The 8,806-nt window shown below is 45.1% G+C and overlaps 1 protein-coding gene across 1 annotated transcript in view; it reads right to left on the bottom strand.

Moving 5' to 3' along the window:
- Window positions 1-8,806, bottom strand: part of LOC309494472 (T-lymphocyte surface antigen Ly-9-like) — an 82,716-nt gene that overhangs the window by 16,918 nt on the left and 56,992 nt on the right. The gene's annotated exons all lie outside the window — the stretch shown is intronic.

The raw sequence follows: 8,806 nt of genomic DNA on the forward strand, positions 1-8,806 counted from the left end.
ATATAGAAATGATGAATGGAGCTACAAAGAAATTTTATACGATGTTGTAATTCGGATTGAGAAGACGACAATGTGCTGAAAGACGGTTCCGTCAAGCATTTATTTGCGATTAGACTAAAGAGAACGCTCTGTATGTGAATGTCCTGATGCACACACTCATTCATTCATTCCATTCCAATGATGCACACACGACGCGCAGAAAGACGCGCAACAGCATCGTGTGGCCAGACAGCGCGCCGGAATGGAATTCTCTTTCTTACTTGAACGAACAATAACACAAACCATTATGCCAAAATGTCCGTTGTTAAGTATCCTCATAAGAGCATAAGAGCAGTCAAATAATTAAATGAACGTAAAGGCGCAGTGCTTTCTTGCAATTGGGTCGGTTCATGTTCACATCGTAAACGAACCGTACCAGAGTAACCACCTCTTCAGCTGGGTCTCGGTTCGATTGTTTGGTCCGCACCCGAGTTCGATTGCTGTATTCACACCTGCCCAAAAGGTCCGCACCAAGGGTGGAAACGAACTAGAGTTCGATTCAATCGAACCAAACAAGGTAGGTGTGAATACACCCTTAATGACTCCCGACGCATGTGGCAGGGACTGAGGACTATTAGCGCATTCGGAGGGGGACACAACCGCTGCAGTAAGTGTAGACTCTTCTCTGGCTGATGAACTGAACATCTTTTATGCGCGCTTTGCCAGTGTGCAACACTGGGGAAATAAACAGTTGCGTTGGGAAGGAGCGTACGATCATGGTATCGGAAGATGAAGTTCGTAGAGCTCTGAAGTGTGTGAATGTCAGGAAAGCAGTTGGGCCGGACGGCATCCCGGGTCGAGTGTTGAGATCCTGCGCTGATCAGTTGGCTGGCTTGTTTACATCTATCTTTAATGAGTCTCTCGCTCAGTCAGTGGTACCCACTTGTTTTAAGAAATCTGTAATTGTTTTTGAGAGGCTTATCAAGAACATAATGTGCTCCTCCATCCCAAACAACACTGATCCACTCCAGTTTGCTTATCGTCCCAATAGGTGTACTGAGGATGCTGTCTCTCATATTCTACATGCTACTCTGACCCATACTGACAGCAATAAAGGGAATTATATGAGACTACTATTTATAGATTATAGCTCAGCTTTTAATACTATAGTTCCCCTCAGACTGGTCTCCAAGCTCAAGGACCTTGGTATGAATGCCCAGCTTTGTGATTGGGTTCTGGACTTTCTCTCGTGCAGAACACAAGTAGTGAGAATGGGTCAGACCCACCACAAGGATGCGTTTTGAGTCCCCTGCTCTTCTCACTCTATACGTATGACTGTATGTCCTCTCATAGCTCCACTGTTAAATTTGCAGATGATACAGTTGTGATGGGTTTCATTACTGACAACAACAAGACTGCATATTTGGATGAGGTGGAGAAACTAACAACATGGTGTCAGTTAAACAATCTCTCTCTGAACGTCAGGAAATCCAAGGAGATGGTTGTTGATTTCCGGGAAAAGGCAGAAACGGCATTATACCCCCCTCAACATCGGCGGGACATCAGTAGAGAGAGTGAGCAGTTTCAAATACCTTGGAGTGCATATATCTGAGGATTTGACCTGGACTCACCATATTCAAGCCCAAGTAAAGACAGCCAGAAAAAGGCTAATACCATCTGCGATTGCTGAGGAAAGTTGGGGTTTCCCCTGCAATTTTAAAAACGTTCTATACTGGGGCAATATAAAGTATATTGACTTACTGCATCTCATCGTGGTTTGGAAACTGCTCAGCCCAGGATTGTAAAGCCTTAAAGAGAGTGGTGCACGCAGCAGAGAGTATAACTGGAAATGCTCTTCCATCTATGCAGGATATTTAAATCCGACGGGGGCAGAGTCAGGGCTGTCAAGATATACAAGGACTCCACTCACCCTGGAAATTCGTTGTTTAAATTGCTGCAATCAGGTCTGATGGCTAAAACGGAGAGGCTCAGGAGGAGCTTCTTTCCTCAGCGTTCCTCTGGGTCTCCTCCTGTTGGGATGTGCCCGGAACACCTCCCCGGGAAGGCGTCCAGGAGGCATCTGGAACAGATACCCGAGCCACCTCAACTGGCCCCTCTCGATGTGGAGGAGCAGCGGCTCTACTCTGAGCTCCTCCCGAGTTACCGAGCTCCTTACCCTATCTCTAAGGGATCGCCCAGCCACCCTGCGGAGAAAGCTCATTTCGACTGCCTGTATCCGGGATCTTGTCCTTTCGGTCATGACCCACAGCTCATGACCATAGGTGAGAGTAGGAACGTAGATTGACCGGTAAATCGAGAGCTTTGCCTTGCAGCTCAGCTCTTTCTTCACCACGACAGACCGGTACATCGACTGCATTACTGCAGAAGCTGCACCGATCCGTCTGTCAATCTCCCGTTCCATCCTTCCCTCACTTGTGAACAAGACCCCAAGATACTTGAACTCCTCAACTTGAGGCAGGAACTCTCTACCAACCTGAAGTGGGCAAGCCACCCTTTTCCGACTGAGAACCATGGCCTCGGATTTGGAGGCGCTGATTCTCATCCCAGCCGCTTCACACTCGGCTGCAAACTGTCCCAGTGCATGCTGGAGGTCCTGGTCTGATGGGGCCAGCATGACAAAATCATCCGCAAAGAGCAGAGATGAAATAGTGTGGTCCCCAAACCTGACACCCTCCGGCCCCTGGCTGCCCCTAGAAATTCTGTCCATAAAAATTATGAACAGAACCGGTGACAAAGAGCAGCCCTGCCGGAGTCCAACATGCACCGGGAACAAGTCTGACTTACTGCCGGCAAGGCGAACCAAGTTCCTGCTCCGGTCGTACTGGGACCGGATAGCCCTTAGCAAAGGGCCCCGGACCCCATACTCCCAGAGCACCCTCCACAGGATGCCGCGAGGGACACAGTCGAATGCCTCCTCCAAATCCACAAAGCACATGTGGATTGGTTGGGCAAACTCCCATGAACCCTCCAGCATCCTGGAGAGGGTATAGAGCTGGTCCAGTGTTCCACGACCGGGACGAAAACCGCACTGTTCCTCCTGAATCCGAGGTTCTACTATCGGCCGTATTCTCCTCTCCAGTACCCTGGCATAGACTTTCCCGGGGAGGCTGAGAAGTGTGATCCACCCTATAGTTGGAGCACACCCTCCGGTCCCCCTTCTTAAAAAGAGGGACTACCACCCCGGTCTGCCAGTCCAAAGGTACTGTCCCGGACCGCCACGCGATGTTGCAGAGGTGTGTCAGCCAAGACAGCCCCACAACATCCAGAGACTTGAGGCACTCAGGGCAGATCTCAACAGCTGCCCACCTCCACTGTAAACAGCGTTGGTAGGGCACTGCTTCCCTCTCCTGAGGCGCCGGATGGTTTGCCAGAATCTCTTTGAGGCCAACCGGTAGTCCTTCTCCATGGCCTCACCGAACTCCTCCCAAGCCTGATTTTTTTCCTCCACAACCACCCGGGCTGCAGTCCGCTTGGCCTGCCGGTACCCGTCAGCTGCCTCAGGAATCCTACAAGACAGTCAGGCCCGATAGGACTCCTTCTTGTGGCCGCGACGTCAATGGAGGTGGAGAACATGGTCCACTCGAACTCAATATCTCCAGACTCCCTCGGGATCCGGTCGAAGCTGAAGATCTCTCTGACAGGGGATTCGGCCAAACGTTTACAGTACTTCCTCCCCCGCCATCGGGTCCAACTCACCAGGTGGTGATCAGTTGACAGCTCCGCCCCTCTCTTCACCCAAGTGTCCAAGACATACGGCCGGAGGTCAGATAAAACGACCACAAAGTCGATCATCGACCTCCGGCCTAGGGTGTCCTGGTGACATGTGCACTGATAATTGAACATGGTGTTCATTATGGACAAGCTGTAACTAGCATAGAAGTCCAGTAACAGAACACCACTCGGGTTCAGATCAGGGGGGCCGTTCCTCCCAATCACGCCCCTCCAGGTGTCACTGTCGCTGCCCATGTGGGCGTTGAAGTCCCCCAGTAGATCGACGGAGTCCTCAGTCGGAGCATTTTCCAGCACCCCTCCCAGAGACCCCAAGAAGGCCGGGTACTCTACACTGCCGTTTGGCCCATAGGCGCACACGACAGTGAGAGACCTATCCCCGACCCGAAGGCGCAGGGAAGCGACCCTCTCGTTCACTGGGGTGAACTCCAACACATGGCGGCTGAGCTGGGGGGCTATAAGCAAACCCACACCAGCCCGCCACCTCTCACCCATGGGCAACTCCAGAGTGGTAAAGAGTCCATCCTCTCTCAAAGAGTGTGGTTCCAGAGCACAATCTCAGGCTCCTTCCCCGCCAGAGAGGTGATGTTCCACGTCCCTAGAGCTAGTTTCCGTGTCCAGGGATTGGGTTGTCGAGGCCCCCGCCTTTGACTGCCGCCCGATCCACTAAGCTTCACGAATTTTCATCTTGACCTTCCTTGAAAATACATATGTAACAATAGATATACTCAGAACATTTATGTTATTCATATATGGTTAGAATGCTTGTTTAGGGTTTTAAGCAAATGAGAAGCACAGATGAAAGAAACCAAACACATTTTAAATGTTTTAAAAGATTAAATTTAATAGCAGTGTTACGTTAAAAAAGGAATTATAATAAATAAATAAATAGGATGATAAAAATCACAGTGACTGAAGGATTGACATTTGCAACAACAAATCCTAGAAAGAAACAAAACAAAAATGTAGTCCTGAGACACACATTTAAATGATCAGAATTAGGTTAGTAAATTATATATTGCATTACTGAATTATTGAATTATATAGATAAAAACCATAAACATGTTTATCTAGTTGTACTTTTATATTTATGTTGTTAAGAGATTCTCTGCTGTCTAGCCTTTAAACAGATCTCTCTCTCAGAGCGGATCACTGGTCTATTTACTTGCACTGTTATTGGGTGTACAGGTGTAGAAGTTTTCTGGATTTCATTTTTTTTTTACTGTGATGGACTCTCCTTTCAGGTGGAATGCTGAACACTTCCGTTCTTCTCTAGTAGAATCCTTGCCGATGATTATCACTGTTTCTCGCATCTTAAATACATCAGTGTGTCCACCTCTTCTGCGAACACATTTCATAGCGTGGGTTCGGAGTAGACAACTTGGCGATGTTTGTATCCAAGGTGGTCAATGAGACAATTCCAATGAAGACCTAGAGATGGCTCTTGTGGGACTGAACTATGCTCAGTACGCCACAATTCGGTCCTGGCTGCTCTGGCTTCAAGTGGGAGGTGTTCTACTACAGAAAGTACATTACTGGCCCACTGGCGGATTTCAAAGACACCAGAAGACAAAAGACTGTGCATACTGTCGATGAGGTTACGAGCCTTTAGCCTGGTCGTAACTGAGAGTGGGTCTGGGGAAGCTTCATTCACATCCCATTTCCAAAGGGGCGTCACCAACGGACGTTGCTCAAATGCCTCTAGGCACAATTGGATAGACCTAAAACCAATCAGAGCGATCGTCATCGTGTAAAGCCCACCTCAACGTTTGTGATTGGTGCCAAGATTTGGAAAGATTGGAAATGGGCTTGAATGGGCTCTTGGCCAGACTGACTTGCAGAGCAAATCTAAATTTGCCGAAAGTTCGTCTGGGTTTTCCCAGGCTAACGAGCCTTCTCTTTGGAGTCAAGACTTTGCAAACCATTGTCAACATAGAATGGCTGCTCTATAGACCTTTGAACATCTTCGCAGCCTTCGCTGTTGTCCTTAAAAGGTTAGTTCACCCAAAAATGAAAATTCTGTCAGTAATTACCAAGCGGCAACATTCTAATCTGAAAAATGAAGCCTACCCGGAAGTGCGAAAAACTGCAATACATCGAAAATCCGCTAGGGGAAGGTCCCAAAAGGAAGCAAATGTCCATAGACCCCATGTTAAAATGTCAGTTTTCACAGCATAAATTCATGTTTTTACAGGTTGGTCCCATGGACTTTTATTGTATTTTTCGATAGGTTCCGAGTGCCTGACAACTGTGAGGGGGGTGAATTTTTTTCTAACTCGTTAGTTTAGATCGTATTTAGATATAAAATGTATGACAAATAAGGGCATGGTTAACTTTGATTGACAGCTTGATTGACAGCTGATAACGAGCATAGGCTGCGCCAAGGAGAATGACAACATAAGAAGCGCCATTTTTTAACACAGTTGAAATATAATGTATCATAAAATGTAGTTTTAAGAGTTTTTCAGGCGAGAATGTAGTTGTTTAAAGCTCAAATCTGTGGTTTATTTATAAAGATTTATGAAAATGTTATCCAGGTTGTGAGATCCAGCGATGACCGGGCACTCGGCGTTCATGTACCCCGCCTGGAACAGCCTTTCCTCGGCTAGTCGTTCTGACGTTTGCCGCTGACTCTGGCGTCTCTGTAGTGGTTAAAAATGAGATATAGGCGATTTTTGGTCTTGTGAATCTATTATTTGTTCCCTGGCCAATCGTTTTGGCTGAGGGGAAGTTTCATAACTTTATAAGCTATTTAACTTTACCGTTGTATGGTTAGACTGCACTGAATTTGTATGTTTGACAGAATTGTTTGCTTTATTTGTATAGCTTCTTGTACCTTTTACTTATACTTTTATAATGGCTAATATTGATAAAACTGAAATTTAACAAAAATAGACTGGGTTGAGTTTTGTCATTTAAAATTTTAATACAACGAAGATGATCTGTAATGTTGTTTACTGCAACATCTGTTGTTTAGTACAAATTAACATATTGCCTGGACCATATTAAAATGTTTAATATTTTTATATTATATTTAAAACGAAAAGATGCAGGTTTGTGTTTTATATTTCGTTTTGTTATAAATAGGCAAACGTTATATGCAGTGAATATAATACGCGTTGCCTGAACCACATTTGTGTGGCTATAATGTTTAAGATTTCTTTAAATGAAAACGAAAAGAGTTAGTATGGTGTTTTATAACATACTTCGTTGCCTAAAATATACAGAGATAACTGGGGGCGCAACGCTGCTTGTGCGACTCGTGACACAGGCTCCGTGTTTGATGTTTGTTTTGTTTGTTTTTATACCAAGTGTTTTTTAGTTTTGCTTATTTATTTATTTATACGAGATGGCTAACTTCTGGGTTATTCTGGGCCTCCTGATGTTTATTTCTCAACCAATATTGGCTATGTGGACAATGCCGACAACGCAGACTGGAGCATTAACGGTGAAAAACCTGGCTTATTCACGTGGACTGCTGTTGGATTTGCGCCCGCTTGCTGTTTTGCCGTCTATGGATTCAACACTTTTTAAAAATGTCCCGAAATGTCTCTTGGTTGGCATCAGTTGGAAAAAACTCAACGCTAAAGTGAAACGAAGGAAAAGGGGTTCGAGAGGAGGAATACTCAAAAGGCTACGGAGAAGAGGTAGTAGATTGCCCTTACCTGCTATCATATTATCAAATGTGAGATCCCTGAGAAATAAAACTGACGAACTGCCGAACACCAATGCTACATTTTTCTAAATGTCATGATCATTTGTTAACAAACAAGTATTCATTACTTCAATGAGCTCATTGTTTCTGCATTAAAATACATTGTTTAAATTAATACCTTTTTCGCTAACTGTGATTTTGTATATGTACATTTCTGAAATACATAACTTAGACAGTTACCTCTCATAACAGATCACTCTAAATTGTAATGTGGACTCATGCATATTCTGTAAAGCTACTTTGAAATGATGTGCATTGTGAAAAGTGCTTTACAAATAAATGTGAATTTAATAGTGAGTGTTCAGCATTATGCAGAAGTACTTTGACTACCTTAAACACGACCTGTTGAGGACGGTTGGGATGGTCAATATAAATGGTGTCTGGAGCGGTACTAACCATGAGGACTTTGTTGGGCCCCTATATAGTTACATCATGTAACACAGTAAGATGCTGCTTTTGACATATTTTACAGGGCTTCTTGAGGGTACAAGGCTCGGGTTTGTGTCTTTAAGCCACTCTGTGATTTGGATAGTTGTTAGTGACTTGAATTTTTAACAACAACTGAAATAATGCTCACGCATGTCACAATAATGGCAATTAGGTTTAGGCTTGTCTTTGGGCTTTAACAGGAAAGTGCGGTGAGTCTGAGAGGTAAGGGGTAATTTATAACTAAAAGTTTGTTTACATGTGAACAACATTTCAGTAAATAGCCATTCTCACTCTATAAGGAACGAAGCATGCCCACGAGAGCATGTACGGACAGTGCAAAGTTATCAAACGCTCTCTATTCAAATTCACTCTGTACAAGTTGGCGGGGTTGCCCATATTTGTCTTGGAGGGCTTGCAATGCAGTCGTGTGTAGAGTGTGGTCATGCGTGTAGGCTTGAGCTAATTTGTAGGCACTTGGCACTTTTAATCTGTCTAGAAGCACTTGGCACTTGGGTTTGTGGCTGTTCACATGGAATACTAGGCACTGAAAATAGCTGTGGGTCAAACTGCATTTGCCTAACAGGTTGATGTAACTGACCTGTTGGAGGATGAGGTTGAGACTGGACTGTGCCTGCAAAAGTAGGTGGCTGGGCATAGCTGGTCCCTGTGGAATCCTGAGACATATATGGTCTAGGCAGAAAGGTTGGGCACCTGAATGGCCAAGACTAGAGGTTTGTCTATTAAAATACAAGGAGTGCTGCACTGTTGTAGGAGGGTAAACATCTGCAGTAGACAATTTTACCTGTTTTGCAAGCTTGGTGATGCTACAGCATATATAGGAGAAGGAACAACAATTACAGGTTCTGCATGTAATGGTTTGGATGTAGAGGGAGGTGTAATGTGCTCAGGAATAGAGTGTGAAGATAAGGGCTG

This window comes from Leuciscus leuciscus (assembly GCF_965113295.1).
Source record: "Leuciscus leuciscus genome assembly, chromosome: 3".
Classification (NCBI taxonomy): domain Eukaryota; kingdom Metazoa; phylum Chordata; class Actinopteri; order Cypriniformes; family Leuciscidae; genus Leuciscus; species Leuciscus leuciscus.